The 17,594-nt window shown below is 52.8% G+C and overlaps 1 protein-coding gene across 1 annotated transcript in view; it reads left to right on the top strand.

The window, feature by feature from the left end:
• Window positions 1-367: 367 nt before the first annotated feature.
• The window catches only part of AKT2 (AKT serine/threonine kinase 2), a 50,869-nt gene continuing 33,642 nt past the window's right edge, over window positions 368-17,594 (top strand). The window contains exon 1 of the mRNA XM_079799776.1: window positions 368-536. The gene's annotated coding sequence lies outside the window, so the exon portion shown is untranslated. The remainder of the gene's footprint in view (window positions 537-17,594) is intronic.

Raw genomic sequence — 17,594 nt, 5'->3', positions numbered from 1 at the left:
AAGAAGAGCGAGCGCCGCGTAAAACGAGATCAAAGCCTATGCAAATAAGGAACAGGGGCTGCCGGGAAACATCACTGCGGCGAGCCTCTGGGGAAAGCGGGCGTCAGTCAGCTACAGCGCCTGCTCATTCCCATCCGTTCTTTCCGTCTTGCGCCTGCGCGAGGCACATCCCTAACGCACACCGGCCCAAACTCGCCTATTGTACGAAGGCGCTCGGCTCTGAGTCCGCCTCTTCCCTTTCCTTGCGCTTGCGCTCTAGCGCTCTCCGAGTCTAGGTCTCGCTTTTACGTCAGTTCCTGTTGTGGCGGGAGAAGGCGGTATTTCCGGCCAGAGGGTGGGACGGGGCGGTAAGCGGGGGCTCGGGGGAGGGGGCGGGGGGGCCGCGCCGCGCGAGCCGTTGGGTCTGGCTTGGAGAAGGCGTTGCTGCTGCCGCAGCCGCCACCGCCGGCAGGAAACACAGGAGCGGGACCAAGCGCAGCGCGGCGATGGGCGGGAGTAGAGCCCCGCCGGAGAGGCTGGGCGGCTGCCGGTGACAGGTGAGTGCGCCAGTGCGTGTCCCCGAACGCCCCCCCCCCGCGGTGGTCTCGTCCGGTCCCCCCCCTCAGTGCCGTGTTGGGCCGTACCACCAGTGCCTGCCGGGCGGGGATCGCGGTCCTTGAGCCGCTCCCCCCCCCCCCCCCCGCCTTCCGGGACCAAGTGGGCGGCTGCGCGGGGGCGGTAGTTCTAGCCCTGAGGGGCCAGAGGCGGGGGCGGCGGGTCGTACCACTGAAGCGGCGGGGGGGGGGGGGCGCCTACCCAAGTGCGAGGACCGAACCACTGAAGGGCTAGGGACGCGCGCCCTAGCATGTGTGGGCTTGGGGTTGAACTCGTGGGGTGTGAAGTTGGAGCGTGCCTTGTGGGCGAGCGCTAAGCCATTGTAGGGGCGCGCCCTACCCAGCGTAGGAGGCTGTACCTACTCGGAGACGTGGGAACAGTTCCAATAACGCGTTGAGGGAGGTGGGGGGTTTTGAGGAGGGAGCTGTACCAAGTGTGGTCCTGGTAGTGCCGTCTGGGTTATACCACTGGGTGCTGCGGGGGAGCCACCCTTAGAACACAGCCGTACATCCAAGGAGGAGGACTGTGATGTTTAGCGTCTTGGAGTGAGGGCCAGGGCAGGCTCCGGTGGGTGCTAGGGCAGTGTTTTGGGAGGACTGTAACGCTAGTGATCAGGAGGGGCTTCTGCCTCTGTGTTTGGTGGGTGGGGCTTGGGGGTTACACTGAGCTGGAGGAGGATCATCCTTTATTGAACTTAAGTTTGGTGGGGAACTGGATGGACACAACTGCTGTCTACCCCACAACCCTTTCATATTATCACACCATTTCACTGGTAAGGTGTGTGGGACAGACACCTCTGGGGCAGGTTCGATCTTTCCCACGGGTTGTGGGGAGATGTCTTAGAAGCCACTGTTGGAAGTTTTCTGAACTTTTGGCTTCATTTAGGGAGCAGAAGGGGTCTTGAGCTTGGATTTAAGGAGCTGTACTCCTGGACTTGCTTAAGGCTTTGGAGGAAGGAGTGTTTGGTGGGACACCTCTCTCCCAGGGCAAGGTGGCTGGGGACCTCGTGCTCCTTGGGATTCTGAGGATCCCCTTCCTCTAATTTGGAGGCCGCTTGGGCTCAGCAAGAGGCGGGGACCGGAGTACTTAGGTCCTCCACGGGCTGCCATTCAATCTTGTCCCCTTTTCCTGCCTCAGACAAGCATGGGCAGTTTAGTCAGGGCCTGACCTTGGTTGACGGTGGATGTGAAGGAACCAGGCACCACCCACACAGCGGGCCCCTCTGTCCCCAGTGAGGCTGTGTCTCCCTGGTTAGCATTCCAGGCGCCCATCGTGGTTACGCTCCCTACCAGGTGATAGCAGTTGGCCTCACCGTTAGGCAGCAATGAGGCTGAGCACTGTGTTCCCAGCTGTTCCTCTTTGCATAGCCAAGGGGACTTGTGTTGGGGGTGCCCTGGCCCAGCCCGAGCCAGGGAGGAAGACTGCTCTTTTGAAGGACTTGGGACAGCCAAATTCCCCACAGCTCTGCTTTCTCACTGTGGCTGCTGGGTGGGTGCTTGGAGCAGCCAACTCCAGACGGGAGGCCACTGCCCCTTCTCTCCAGGCCAGCTTGTGACCTTGGCTTGCCTGGTAACCTTTGCACTTGGGTCTGGAGTTCCTGAAGGCAGGCTGCAGTCCCTGATTGACCCAGCAAATGGGAGCTGGTGATGTGGTCAGAAGGGACAGGCGGTTGCTTCTGGTCTACAGCATCGGCTTCGAAGCTGGTGGGCTTTCCTGGATTGTGGTTTCTGGGGAGAGAATGGTTGCTGAGGCTGTTCAAGGCCTCAAGGCCGTGGGGGCTCTGTAGAATTTTTCTCCTCTAGAAGTTAGTTTCTCTGGTTTCCTTCTGCTAATTTTAGAGGGTTTGCCTGACGGGGATAACAGCAGCAATAAAAACAATAACCATGGGATTGATGGCTGACATTTATGGAGAGCATTCTGTGTGCCACATGCTGTTTAAAATGCTTCACATGGATTAACTGGCTGAATACTCACATCCTAGAACCATAGGTACTGTTGTTATGATCCATTTTAGAAGGGGAAACTGAGGCACAGAGCGGCAGATAATTTCCAGAGCTAGTGAATAGCCAGTGTTTATTGACTATTCACCATATGTCAGGCATGTGACAGGCCTTTTACACACATGATCTAATTTAAATCTCAAAATACTTCTATGGCTGGGTATTGGTTGTGTCCATTTTATAGATCCCTATGAGGTAAGGAGAAGTGTGATGCCTGTTTTACAGGTGAGGAAACTGAGTTGCTGTGAAGTGAAATGATTTGCCGCAGGTCTCACAGCCAGAAGTGGTAGAGTTGGGATGTGAATCCCTGGCCCTGTTGGGCCTCAGAGTGAACCTCTTGTCAACAAGTAACTGGGACATTGGTTTATTTGTACCCAGGGGTGAATACGGTGTTTCTGTCCATTTCGCAGAGTCAGAAATTGGGGCTCAGAGGTGTAATTACCTTGCCCTAGGTCCTTCAGACCTAGGGGGTCAAGCCGGGGTTTGAATGCCTGTCGGCTTGTCCTTGGTGTCATGTACTCCTAGCTCACTGGGTCCCAAGCTGGAGTGGGTCTCTGTCACCTCAAAGCTCCTGCCCTGGACCCTGCCAGCTGCATAGGGCTACTGTGAGCACCTCTGTTGGCAGCCAGTCCAGCGGTCCTGGCTTGCTGGTGGAAGTTGGTCCCTCTTCAGATTTGAGCCAGGGCATTTATTAACCAGGGCAGGCTATGTGCTGGGAACTGGGGGAAGACAGAGTGATGTGCAGGGGGTGACCCAGCTACCAGGGCACCTTGTTAGAGGTCTGTACACAGGATGGTGTAGTGGGCACGTATGCCAGTTCTGGCACTTCCATGTCTGGCTGTGTGACTTTGGGCCACAGTGATCGTCTCTGTGCAGTGGGCTCAAAACAGCAACCACCTCAGGCTATTGTGAGGGTTAATGAAGTTCATTCATGAGAAGCTCCTCCAAGAGTGCCTGGCACTGTGTAAATGCTTAGTCAGCAGTACCGAGGGCTTCAAACACCCCCCCACCTCCGCACCCCCCACCCCTATTCCCAGTTCTTTCTGGCACCCTGCTATCCAGCCTTTCAGCTTGGCCCAGCTAGGATCCAAGAATCTGGTGTCTTGATCTGTAACCTCTATAAAGAGCTGCATTGAAGGGAATCAGAGCACAGGGTTCAAATTCAGCCCTTTCACTTGCTGGTTGTGTGACCTTGAGCGGGTTCCTCAACCCTTCTGAGCCCTTTTTACCATCTGTGTCATAAGATGATGATAACTCTCCGTTGATAGGTTGTTGTGAAGATTTAATGGGTTAATTTGTGGAAAGCATTCATAATTGGGAAGGCATAACAAGTAACATATCGAAGAAGAGTATATGACACATGGTGAGCCCTAGGATATCTTAGCAATTGTAAGTCTTATTATTTCTGCTGGAATCTTGAAGGCCCTTTTCAGGTTACAGAGCCTTGTCAGATAACATCAGGAGGAGGACTTGGCCCAAATGAGCATCTCCAGTTTCAAGATGAGGGTTGGGAGTGGGAGGGCCATATAATCAAATAAAAACTGGCAAATGCAGTGCCTTGGGCCCATCTATCTTCCACATAGTTGCTGCCCAGAGCCCCTTCGAAGTAAAAATTCCAGCTCCTTTCCAGATGTCGGCCTCTGCTAACTCCTCTTCCTTCTTACATGTGTTTTTTATTGAGTCTTCACCACAGCCACCAGGAGTGGTGGGGATGGCCTTGGCCCAGATGAAGAATAGGCTTTTTGAAGGCTGTAAGGTGGAAGGTTGGGTAGGGAGAGTTGGAGAAGTGTTCATGGATTTGGGCCAGGCTTCGTAGAGCCTGGTAGGTCTAGTCGAGAAGGATGGATTTGATCCTGAAGGCATTGCGGAGCTGAGGAAAGGCATCGCTTCAGGTGTTGGAGATACAGGGTGTACTTGACAGAGGCCCTACCCCCATGGAGTCAGGGGAGACAAACCCTTGGTGAAAAAACAAGGGGCAGGGTAAAGAGAGGGGCTAGGCAGTGAATTAAAATCAGGTGTGACTGGTGCTTTAGCTGGGCTGGCAGGAAGACTCTGAGATTGACCAGGAGACATGCGGAGAAGGTATAGCCTTGGGTTATGGGGTGGGGGGAGACAACAGTGCAACAGACCCAGGGTGGTCAAGCTTGGTGAGATGCAGGGGCAGGGTGAGTGAGGGAGGGAATGGGAGGGGAGGCCAGGGACTGGGTCACTCAGAGCCTTGCAGCCCACCCTGAGGAGCAAACTGGTCAGATTTAGAGTGTTAGCAGGTGCCTTTTGCCATAAGAGAGGTTCTCAGGCTTCTGGCTGAGGCAGGGATAGATTTTAGAGCCAGTCAGGGAGTTTCACATGCCTCCTACTTCCCCCTTGAGTAGAATCATTGCCTTAGAAATGCTGAAGGCCTGATGGTTGCCTCCCTCTGTGGTTTTCACACTGTGTTCCCCAGGGCCCATGGCTGTTCCCTTTAGGGACAGATGGGGGGAGGCTCAGTGGGCTGATTTGCCGCCCACCCCTCCCCAACCCAGATAGTTGGGCTAATATCAAGTAACAATGCAGAACAATAGTAACACCTGATAAAAACCATACTTGCTGCTTCTGCCTTCCACTCAGCTTGTGCTCGAGGGCCTGCACTGTTCCTGGTGCTGCTCTAGAACTTGGGAGACAGGCCTTGTGGGCCTACCTTCTAGTGGAGACAGCTGCCCAGCAAACACACCTGTGATAGGACGTTAAGTCGCAATCAGTGTTAGGAAAGCAAAGAGAATGGGGTCAGGGGAAGGAGAGTGTGGGTATATTAGTATGTTTTATTGATTGATTTCATTTTTAATTTTTTCTTTATTATTCTTTGATAGTATGTTTTAGCTGGGATGGTCAAGGATGGCCTCCCGGAGGAGGTGACGTGTAGGTAGGGACTGTTGTGTGGTGAAGGAGCCATTGGGGGACTTAAATGAGGACCCCTCAGATCAAAGAGGCATTAGCTATGATTCTTACTTCTCAGTGGTGAGAACGGAGGCCTGGAAAGTCTCGGCAACTTGTGCTGGGTCCCCCAACCTGGCGATATTGGGACCAAGCTCTGAATTTGGACAGTGCCCCCGGCCCAGGAAGGCTCTTGGTAACGGTGGGTGAGGAGAGCTTCTATTCTGCACCTGAGCCTCAGTCCTAAGGTTTAGCACAGTGAGCAAGACCTTGCTGTTGTTTTCCCCAGGCTCGATCTGGCGTGTCTTCCCGGAAGGAGTAGAGCCCCTCAGAGCACATGCTTGGGATCTCAGAATTTCCTTGGATTGGGAGGATGGAGAAAGTATGTCCTTTGCAGTTGATCTCCAAGCCTCTGGGGGACCCGGGGACACCCCTTCCTGGGCCTCTCTTTGACTTCCCAACCACCAGGCCTCTGGGCTGCACGCTGGGGTGGTTCCGTGGCAGGCTCTTCTGGACAACCAGCCAAGCAGTGAGAGGCCCAGCTTGGGGAGACAGCCCTGGGAGCAGGACCAGGAGGGAGGGAGAGGGGGAACGGGTGTGGGAGGGGCGGAGGGGTGGGATCTCAGCCTGGCCCCCTTGGGGGCAGGACCCACTGCCAACTCGGCACCCACAGCAAGGCCCAGCTGTGCGGGGCTCGTGGAGCAGGGAGCAGCGAGCCAGGGCTGGCTGAGGGGAGACGACATGTCAGAGGTCCCTGCGGGAAGCTGTCCTGCCCAGGAAGCTCGTCCACAGATGTTCTAAGGGTGAGGCCAGAACTCTAAGCCTGTCTTGGTCTGTCACCTCATGGGCCCTTTCCGAATGGACGGGGTGGCTGCCACTCCCTTGCCCCCTCCCTACCCTTCCCAGCCTGGTTTCAGGTGGTCTTCTTCTGGTGGCTCCTTGTGAAGTGGGCTGGGCTGGGGCAGCCAGCCTGGGTGTGCACTCTACTCCTGGCTCCCCCCTTGGTTGACGGGGATCCCTGGGACATTATTTCATCTCTAAGGCAGTGGTTCCCAACGTGGGGCACCCCCCCCAGGGGGGCAATTGGATTTTTAAGGGGGGCAATTCGAGAATGAGTTATTAACAGTGAACTTTTTGCATTTCTTATGGTTCTAGGGGCCTCGTATACAGTATATAAATATATACTGTGACATATTTATGCATTTTAGTTTTCTATTATGTTTTTTTTATTAAGGTATTATATGTGTACATATCTTACCATTGCCCCCCCACCCCACTCCCATATATGCCCTCACCCCCCAGAGTTTTGCATCCATTGGTTATGCTTATATGCATGCATACAAGTCCTTTGATTGATCTCTTATCTCCCCCACCTCTCCCTAACCTTCCCCCTGTAATTTGACAGTCTGTTTGATGCTTTACTGTCTCTATCTATTATGTTTTGAAACTTGCTATTTTTCATATCACTTCATATTCTTTTTTTAAACAATTTCTTAGTGATTTCTTCCTCAGTCCTTCAACTATCCTTTCATTTTTTTACTTTTCTCTTTTATGGATGCCACGTTCTTTGGAAGCTTGTTTAGACCAAGTTAATGGCCTTTTAGGCTTCCTCCACTGAATAGGAGCTCACTTTTTGAATAAGAATTGTGTGTCACAGGGGGCATCAGGATTTCAGAGATGCTTAGGTGGGGCATGGCCAGAAAAAGGTTGGGAAGCACTGCTCTAAGGTGTATCTTGCTCAGCTGAAATGGGACCCTTCCTGCCAGGGCTGGAGGGAGGAATCGGAGCTAACGTGTTAGAGAGTGCGTCATGGGCCTCCTGAGACGGTGCTGATGGAGCCGAGCTGCAGCTGCCTCTGCGGTTGGAGATGGTGAGGCCGAGAGCAGCACGGGCTCTGGATGCACCAGCCTGGGCGTGCTGGTGGGCAGAGGGGTTTGTGCTTAGAGCCTTGGGAGGGGGTGGCAGGCCAGTTTGCTGAGGTTCCCTGCTGGGGAGTACTCCGCACTGAAAAATTAGTCATTGCTGAGCCCCTGCTCAGCTAGACATGGCTCCGAGCACTTGGTGCATGTTAGCGCAGACGCCCAGTAGCCTGTGAGGTGGGTAGTAGTCACCTCCATTTTGTAGATAGGAATCTGTGGCACAGAAAACTACGTACTCGAGGCCAGGCACCGCTCCAAGGTTTTATGTGGTGCTCTCACCAGTACTCACCACAACCAGGGAGCTCAGCACAGCTGTTCTCCCCATTTCACCCGTGAGGACAGGAAGGCCCAGGGAGGTGATTGAATTTGCCCAAAGTGTTCATAGGTGACAGGCATAAAATTTGAACCCAACTCTATCTGGCTGGGGTCAGACTGACTCTTTTCTGCCTCTTGCCAGTGTCATGATCACTGTTTCTGGGGTTGTTTCTGTCATTTTGAGTGATCGTTTTGCTTTCTTTTCTCCTAGGTAGAGCTGGCACAAAGTAGGCCTCAGTGGTCCCAGAAATGACTGAATTTGCTCCATTTGATGCTTGCTTAGGAGATGGATGCGGCAGCCTCTCTCCACCCCTGATGCTCATGGAGCCCTGGCCTTGGCCAGTCCCTTCCTTCCCCAGAGCCAGGCGGAAGGGGTGAGGGTGGGAGGCACTCCCCACCTTCTGCCCTTGGCTGTTTTTGGTCATTTGTATATTCCATTTGCTCACCAAATAGTTTATGAGCCCCTGTTATGTGCCCTGTATAGTTTTGGATGCCAGGGAGTGGCACACAGTCTAGTGGAGGAGGCAGAGAAGTAGCATTTGCCTTTCGAGTGCTCAGTGTGGCTGTGGCTGAGGAACGGAACGGAGATCTATCTAGGTGGCCGTGGTTGGCAGGAGGGGAGCTTGGAGAAAGCTCCTGAGGGGAGGCATCAGGCCATGAACATGAAAGGCCAAAGGAGTGGGCCAGGCAAGGCTACAGCACGGGAAAGGTACCTCGATATGGTGGTAACACTTGGAATAGGCTACTGTGGCTGGAGCAGAAGAGAGGAGGGTGGCAGGGCACAGGTCCTGCGTGCAGTCTGGTTTCTAAAGACCTGGGGGTGGCCGCGCAGGTGTTGAGCATGTGATTTGAGATAGTGTTTGCAGGTTGTGTACTTTTTAAACTGTATTTTCATTTAGATGATATTTTCAAAAAGTTAATATAGGCGTGTTGTAAATCACCTGGATAATTTCTTTTAGTCTACTAGTGACAATATTCACAGAGCTGCCACTGCCATAGCGCTGACTGACTGAGGCTCAGGTGGTCCCTTGACTTTGGGGTTCGCCTTTGTGTAATTGCTGCCTATCTTCCAAAGTGCTGGCCTCATCCCCAGCTGTGGGTGAAGCATGACTCATTGGGTCCCCATGATGACCCTGGGCTGTTAAGAAAAACCATCTTAAAAAAGAAAAAGGTTTTATTGATTTCAGAGAGAGATAGAAACATCAGTGATGAGAGAGAATCATTGATTGGTTGCTTCCTGCACGCCCGCTATTGGAGATCGAGACTGAAACCCAGGCATGTGCCCTGACCAGGAACCAAACCATGACCTCCTGGTTCCGAGGTCGATGCTCAATCACTGAGCCATACCGGCCGGGCAAGAAAACACATCTTTTGAAATAACATATGTGTATCCTCGGTCAGGTTGTATTAAGATCCCGTTTCATAGATGAGGATGCTAAGGTTCAAGGTGACTCACGCAGCCTAGAAGTAGTAGTCAGGGAGCGAATCAACCAGACTCCGGTGTGGGTTTGGGCTCGCTGGGCTGAGTGTGTCAGGACTCGGGGGGGCCGTTGCGTGGGTGCTTCTCGTTGGCCCCTCCCGCCTGTGAGCGCCATGGTGCTCCCCTTCCCGCACCCCTCCTGCCTTCAGGCTCTTGCTGCTTCATTAGCACAGGTTCTACAGAGTTGAATCTCCAATCTGTTAGCCACTAGCCATGTGGGGCCACTTAAAGTTCAAATAATTAAAATTAAATAAAAGTGAAAATTCAATTCTTTGGTTGTACTAGCCATAGCAGCCACATTTAAAAAAAAATCATATATGAGTGTTCATTCCAATACTGCTGGCAGTATGGGAGAGCAGCGGGTCATCCACAAAATCTGCTCCATAGCAGCCACATTTTCATTATTACAGGAAGTTCTGCTGGCTAAATCAGCCAACTGCTGCACTCGCCTGTGATCTTGGGCATGTGATTTGGGTCTCAGTTTCCTCTTCTGAAGAATGGGGATAGTAACAGCATCTGCCTCTCAGGGTTGCTGTGAGGTTGGTATTAATCCAGACCAGGCATGTTGTGAGTACTCAGGAAATGCTAGCTGTGGATGGAACCCTGCTTGTTTGCTCCCAGGTGTCCTGTTGATGGATGGGATGCCGGCCACCAGACCCTGCCTCAGAGCTCCTGGCCAGGGAGGCAGCAGGTGATGCTGTGGCACAGTGCCTGTGAGGGAGGAACCCCTCAGCCAGGCTGGGGGCGCTGTGTGTGTGTGTGTGTGTGTGTGTGTGTGTGTGTGTGTGCGTAAGTACGTATGCACATGTGTTTGTCAGGGACAGCCCAGGTCTGCAGGGTGTCAGGGATGGTAAGGGCGGGCTGGCTAGGAGGTGGGAGGGCTTGGTGTCTTGGGAGTGAGAGCAGAGGGAGGCAGAGGAGTCTCCGCTAGGACAGTGTGATCCAGTCTTCTTGGTTGTGTCCTGGCTGCCTGGCCTTGGGTACTCACTGAATCCTTCCCAGCCTCAGTTTCCCCATCTGTAGAGAGTACGTCCTCATGGTCCCCAGGTGAGCCAGGTGGTGGGAGTGTCAGGCCAGTGCACAGGGCTTCCTTTGGGGTCAGCTCCTAAGAAGAAGGCTGTGGTACAGCCCCTGCCTCCTTGGGGTCAGGGGATTCCATTGCTGCTGCTCCTCAAGCCAACAGTTCCCCATCCCTCTACCAGAAATAGCCACGGCCCTTATGGTGGCTTCCCAGTTCCTGCCCAGCCAGGCCCCTAGCTTCCTCTGTAGCCATATGTGCCTCACTCCCCTCCACCACCTCCTGACTGTGTCTCACGCCGGCCACACCTTGGCACTGCTCTTCCTGGGCCTGGCACACTCTTTCCCAGGTCTCCACATGGCTGCCCAGTCTCTTTCAGGTTTCTGCTCAGATTTCACCATCTCCATGAGACTTTCCTGATAACTGTATACAAAATCAGAAACCCTCGCCCCCTTCCCAGCCCCTAGTCCTCCATATGCTGCTATTCTCCATAGCATTTGTCAACTTCTGATATACTGTATAATTTGCCTACTTATTTATTTTAATGCCTGTCCACCCCCCGTCCCCATCCCCATCCCCACCCCTGTACTGAAAGCTCCCCCAGGGCAGAGAGTTCTGCTTTTGGTCACTGCTGCCTCCCTGGTGACCAGAGCAGTGTTGACACAGCATGGGTGCCCTATTTGTAAAATAAATGAAGCAGGATTTTTTGCTTCACCTTCACTGAGCTCAAAAGCTGTGGTTCTGTTTGCCACCCTTACCTTGCATTAGTGAATGCTCTGGGCCTGGCCCTGTGCTGGGTGTGACTAGGGACACAGTGGGGACCAGGACAGACCCTGTCCCTACTTTGTGGAGCTCTCCATTGCGGGGGGGGGGGGGGGGGAGGAGGGGGACCGATACTCAGATGATCATACATGTGACTGAGCACAGTAGAGGTAAGTGCTGTGAGGGGACAGGAAGGCTGAGCTCTGAGAGTCTGAATCGTTGTAGGCCAGGGGGCTGTTGGGAGGCTCCCCTGAGGAAAGGAGGATTTAGCAGGTAGAGATGAGTGAGCAGTGTGCCAGCGGGGGGATGGACTAGTACGTGCACAGGCCCTCAGGTGAGCAAGAGCAAGGAGTGTTCAGGGACTGAGAGGTACAGTGTGTGTGGGGGAAGCACAGTGATCCCTGAGGCTGGAGAACAGGAGGGGCCACTTTCAGGTGGACTTGTGTGGCCTCCATAAAGGCCTGGGATGTGACCCCTGAGCAGGGGAGGGGCAGGGGCAGAGTGTTTGTGGGGCCCCTCTGGCTGTGGTATGGTGCTCTCAGCATGTTTAGACCCAAATAATTGACACAATTTCTGTGGGTGCTGTAAGGCCTTGGGTGGCAGGGTGAGGGGGTAGGTGCCGGGGCGGGTGGCAGGGAAGAGAAGAAATCTGCTCTGGTACTTATTCTTGTCCCGGTATCATTTGCCACCCACCCACATCTGCAGTCTGCCTCCAGTCCTACCTGCTCCAAGTAAACAGATGGGGCAGCTGGGGGGAGTGTGTGCTGTTTAAGAGGAAAAAAAGTATCTTTAATGCTGCCTTCTTACCAAGGAGGAATAGGTAAAAAATTCACATATTACAGAAATGTGTAATATAGGAAGTGAAGGTCCCTAGGTCTCCACCCATCAGAGGAAATAGTGATACTGGAAAGGTGTTGAGCAGCTGCTGTATTGGCTTCTGTTTGAAGAACTTAATGTGAATTAACTCATTTAATCCTCACAACAGCCTTGGCAGTGTGTACTATTATTATATCTAATATACAGATGAGGAAACTGAGGCAGAGAAAGGGGAAGTGATTTGTCCAAAGTCACACAGCCCAACCTCACAACTGAGGTTGAAATGCATTTGGTTCCCGAGGCCACCCTGACTGCTGGACCTATTACTCTTCCTCTATTGGCTCTTGGGCACAATTCCTTCTCTGCATGTGACGGTTAAACATAGACTTTCTCTTGCCCCCCAGTCTGTGATACTGTTTCCCATAAGTTCCATTGTTGATCGTATAACTGCTTTTCTGAAAAGGATGCTTTAGATGAAATTTATACATGAATTGTCAGATGCATGTCAATCTCAGTAATGTCAGCAGGTGAAAAAAGTGTGTCAGAGTTGAGGTGACATTTGTTTCAGAAAAGGGATCAGGTTGGATATTCTCTTGCTTGGTGGGCACACTGAATGCTGATGGTCAGTGTCAGCACATCAAGTGGTTCTTGTGCATGAGATGCTGTGTTGTGTTCTGTCAGTTGGACCCTCATTGAGGGCTGGGTACTGTGCTGAGCGATTTCCATGAATGAGCCTTTGAAGGAGGCACTGCTCACAGCCCCATTACACAGAGGAGGAAACTGAGACTTGGGAAGGCTGTAAAGTCAGGGAGCAGGGACTTGAGTCTGAGTCTGCCTCACTCCAGAGGCCATGATGTGGTGCATTGTGGTGGGGAAGCCAGGCTGCCTGGGGTCCCATCCAAGCTCCATACATTCTGGTCCAGTGATGGGAGCAAGTCATTTCACATCTGTGACTTAGTTTTTTCATTAAAATGGAGCTAATAGTATAAGTGTCTGCCAAGGGGTGGACACAGGGTTGCTGTGAGGGTTGAATTTGCATGTCCAAAGCACTAAGGTGTGCCTGGCATGTGGTAAATGCTATATAGGCATTCCCTCTTTTAGTATTAACATCATACGAACCATTATGACAATACTAGACCCCTGTTGTGGACATTAGGTTGCTTCCAGGGTTTTACAAGTCCAGCAAGAATACTCTCAGAAGAGCAGTTCTCCAAAGGGGTGGCTTGACCCAGGGAGTATTTGGTATTGTCTGAAGACGTTTTTGATGGTCCCAATTCAGGGGAGGGTGTGCTGTTGGCTTTAGCAAGCAGAGACCCGAGATGCTGCTAAACCTCCTGCCGTGCACAGAGCAGTCCCGCAGCCAGAATTACTCAGTTCCAAACAGTATTATTGCGGGGGTTGAGAAACACCTCTGTGCTCTGTCATAAGCGTTTTCTGCAGAAGTTCCTCCAAGGACATGCGTGTTTTCCACATGATCAGTTTTGCTAAAGTGCTCTTATAAACACGGTAGCAGTTTGCAGAGCTGCGGATGGAGAGTGAGGGAGGGAGTCGTTTCCCTCTGCCCACCGCGTGCCTTTCCTCCCCATTCCCGCAAGCAGATGCTGATCCTTGAAGTTGTTTCCTGAGCAAGTCCTCTGGGAGCTGCAGGTGAAGGAGCTCCGGAGGGTATCCCAGCGCCAGGAAGGAGCTCTCACGCTACTCTCGCAAGTGCCTGGAGACGCAGAGCCTCAGCCTCCTCTTCTGCCTCCCTCATCCCATCTGTCCTGCCTGGTGTAGAAAGCAGGTCAGGAAGAGGAGGCGGGAGAAAAAGGATCTGACAAATGGCAAAGAAATGAATTTAACTTATTTTGAGCCTGTTCTGGGCACAGAGCTTTACTTGGTACACATTCATTCCACAAATATATATTAAGTGGTCACTGTGTACCCTGCACTGTACTGTGCAAGGCTTTGAGATCCAGTGCTGCCCAAGATAACCAGAGCTCCTGCCCTTGCCATGCTGACATCACAGTGGGGAAAGGTTGACAATAAACTGATACACTGGTAAACATGTACAACCACGTGAGTGACGATAAGCGCTTATGGAGAAAAGTGAAGGTTAAGGGGAGGTAGGATGGATGTACTTTTGTCTAAGGATGTTAGGAAGGCTTCTCAAAGACAGTGGGCAGAGATTGAAGAAAGTGGGCCGGGGCTGTGGGGATGCCTGGAGAAGAGCCTCCTGCCTGAGGGACAGCAGGTGCGAGGGCCCAGAAGTAGGGGTGTGAGCAGGTACCACTGAACTGGAATGTGTTTGGAGAAGTAAAGGGGTGACAGTGCAGACCTCATAGGGTCCTGGGGCTCCTGTTAAGGACTTGGGCTTTTACGCTGGGCTACATGGGGACACCAGAGGGTTTGAGCAGAGGAGGGATGGGCTCTGACTCAGGTGGGCCCAGGGTCCCAGACGATAGGAGTGAGGACAGAAGCACTAGAGTTCATCTAGGCCTCACAACCGTACTGAGTGGCAGGAACCACCCAGCTAATTTTGCAGATTAGTGCTGGCAGCTAGGACGCGGCCGTCATCCAGGGCCTCTCTCCTGCACCACCCTATGGAGCCTCTCGTGAATCTGACCCCCAGAGCTGTGAGATACAGCTTCTGCAGGAGCTACAGTTTGGAAACCATTGAGAAATAAGACAGATGGAAGTAAAAATGTCTTAAAGAAATTTTAAAATAATTAATTATACAGTGTTTGAGACCAAATGATAGAGTAAGTGAGTGATACCCATGTACTCAGTGACTGCTTTAAAAAATAAAACCTGCCCAGCCAGTGTGGCTCAGTGGTTGAGCGTCAAGCTATGAACCAGGATGTCTCGATTTGGTTCCAGGCTAGGGCACATGCCCGGGCTGCGGGCTCGGTCCCCAGTGGGGTGTGCAGGGGCAGCCCATCAGTGATTCTCTTTCACCATTGATGTTTGTCTCTCTCCCTTTCTGAAATCAATAAAAAAATAAAAGATAAAAAAATAAAACCTGCCAGTGCAGTCAGAACCCCCTGTTCAGTCCCCTCCTCCTCCCTGCTCAGAGCTGATCATAGAGTACGGTGAGTCTCATTCCCATTCAGCTTTCTTCTGTGCAAAGTTAAATGTACTCCCTAAAACTCCAGCACCCCCCCCCCCCCTTTCTGGGCTTCCCTGTTCCCTCCCGGGGTGCCTGTCCCTCCTCCAGCAGGGTCTGGGTCGTTGTACAGATGGGTGCACTGTGGTGCACTTGCCTACAACCACATAGCCTAAAAGCTGCAGAGCCTGGGGTTGAAATTTGGACCCTCGACTCCAGATTCCTCCTCCTTACTCATTGGTGATCCAGCCTTCTTCAGGGGAAAATCCAGGCAGACCAGCCTTGGAGTCAGGGGAGTCCTGGAAGCCAGGAGGCCCACTTCTGGCTCCCCTGTATCTTCTGGATCCCCAAGGAAATACAGAAAAATATGTTAAATGCATTTTATCCAGTATGGTATAACAAGTAACTGCAAAGCAGAGCCTGCTGTGATCACCACAGAACATCGGCAGCTCCCAGAAATAGCGCCCCCTCGCAGTTACTCCCAAATCTCACCGCTCTCCTGACTTGGATATTTGTTCTTGATTTTCTTTCTGCCTAGTTTACAAGCTAGAAAGGCATCCCTAGTTTACATTGCCTGTTCTGCACTTGCATGAATGGACCCTTACTTGGTGTGTTATTTTGTGTCTGGCTTCTGTCATTCAGCATCATTCTTACACTTCATCCCTGTTGTATGTGTCAGTAGTTTGGTCCTTTTTATTGTTGTATGAATTTACCTCGGTTTGTTTATCCACTCTTTTGTGGTGGACACCCAATCTGTTCCCAGTTTTGGGGTCACTATATGCTGCTAGGAACATGCTAGTGCATGGTTTTTGGTAAACAAATACACTATCTCTATTGGGGGCTGTGACTTGCTGGGTTATGGTGCAGGCATATGTTGAGTTTTAGTTCTTACTGAAAAGCAGTTTTCCATAGTGGCTGACCATGTGATACTCTGACTAGCAGCTATTCCTTAACATGGCTGTCAGCACTTGGCTGTCAGCCCTCCTGGTGAGTGGGTTTAACTTGCGTTTCCCTGTAACTAATGAGATGGAGCGTTCCTCGGATGTGCGGTGTCCCTTCCTGTGAGGTGCCCTTGTTCTTTTCACCCAGGTGGTTCTCTAGCTGACAGCTACTGCTCTGGCCCAGGCTTCCGCAGACTCAGATCCGGACAGCCTCGGGAGCAGCAGGGAGTGGGGATGGGGCCGTGCAGGTCCTCCCCACTGCGGGGCGTGCTGCTTTCAAGTCATTGGCCGGGGCAGGCCCCCTGTGTGCGGACGCTTGGCCTCCGGAGGCTGGTCGCTGACCTCCATCGCAGCTCCCAGAGAGCAGGCCACCCTCTTGGCTGAGGTGCCTGGTGTTTCATCATCACAGGACTGCGTCACAGACACCTCCGCGGAGGCGCCACCCTCAGTGGGAGGACAGGGCAGGATCCAGGCGGGACGACTAGGGATCTTCCAGTTCCTCCCCCTGCCCTAGCCCAAGCTACTGCCGGCTCTTAGTCGCTGAAATGAGAAAGTAAAAAGTGACTCTGGTGTGCCGAGCATGGGCCAGGGCCTCCACCACTGCTTAGCTGGGAGACCCAAGGTAACCGGCTTTCCCTCTCTGTGCCTCTGCCTACCCTAGGTGTGGTCACTGCCTCTCTGGTGGGGTGGTTGGGAGCCTTTAAGAGAGACTCCATGGGAACGCTGTCACCCTGCTCACAGCCACGCAGCTGGCAGTGACTCCCGGACTCTGCAACCCTGACCACTCCAGGTCACACGTGGCTGCCTTCACTTCTCTTTCCGATCATGGCAGCCATGTGTTCGGGGGTTCTCGGGGGCTCGGCTGCGTGCGGGCTGAACCTTTGTACACACCGGGTGCGTCAGTGCTGAATCATGGAGGCTCCTTGAGGTGAAGTTGCTGGGTTGGGAAGGGGAGGGGAGAGGAGTGCTGAGATTGGACACCAGGCCCTGTCCTTTCCTTCCACATCACCCTTCCTTTGGACTCTGGGTCCATCCCAGCCCTTTGGGAACTATTCCAAACTGAACTCCCTCCTGGGAAAGTGCAATATTGGCCCCTGTGTTGGGGAGGAATTCCCTGAGTTCCCACCACAGCTGCCAGGCCCTAAGTCTTCTCCCACGCACCTCTCCTGGCTTCCCACCCCGTAGCCACGTGGACCCCTCGGCAGTTCTCCGTGCTCACCAAGCTCCTTCCTGCTCCAGGGGCTTTGCACTTGCTGTTCCCCTGCCTGACATGCTTTTCCCTACATATGAGGACTCCCGCCTGCTCACATGTCCCGCACAGCATGTGGCTAACATAGCGCCTTTCCCTGCCATCCTTTCTCTTGCTTTATTTTTATTCTCTGCGGGGTCCCCACCACCTGCCATTGTTTTGTGTCTGCTTCCCCCACTGAAATGTGAGCTTCATGGAGGCTATGTCTTAGTGATGCTCTATGTCTGGCACCCAGGATAGTCTCTAGAGCTTAGGACACCCTCAAACAAATTGGTGGCATGGTTAGACTGCCGAAGTGTTACTGTGGCTGTGTCTGGTCCTGGGCTGGGGGAGGGGGGTCTACTGGGGAGACTTGGATTCATTCATTGTGTACTCAGTAGTTGCCAGACGTTGTGCTGGCTCACGGTGTGAGCACCAGTAGGCGTGGGGAGAATTGGTTGAGGAAGTGCACAGAGAGCACCCAGTGAAGCTTCTGAGGTCAGGAAGGCTTTTTGGAGGAAGAATT

This window comes from Cnephaeus nilssonii (genome assembly GCF_951640355.1).
Source record: "Cnephaeus nilssonii genome assembly, chromosome: 20".
In the NCBI taxonomy this organism is placed as follows: domain Eukaryota; kingdom Metazoa; phylum Chordata; class Mammalia; order Chiroptera; family Vespertilionidae; genus Cnephaeus; species Cnephaeus nilssonii.
This window is presented reverse-complemented; position numbering and strand designations above follow the sequence as displayed.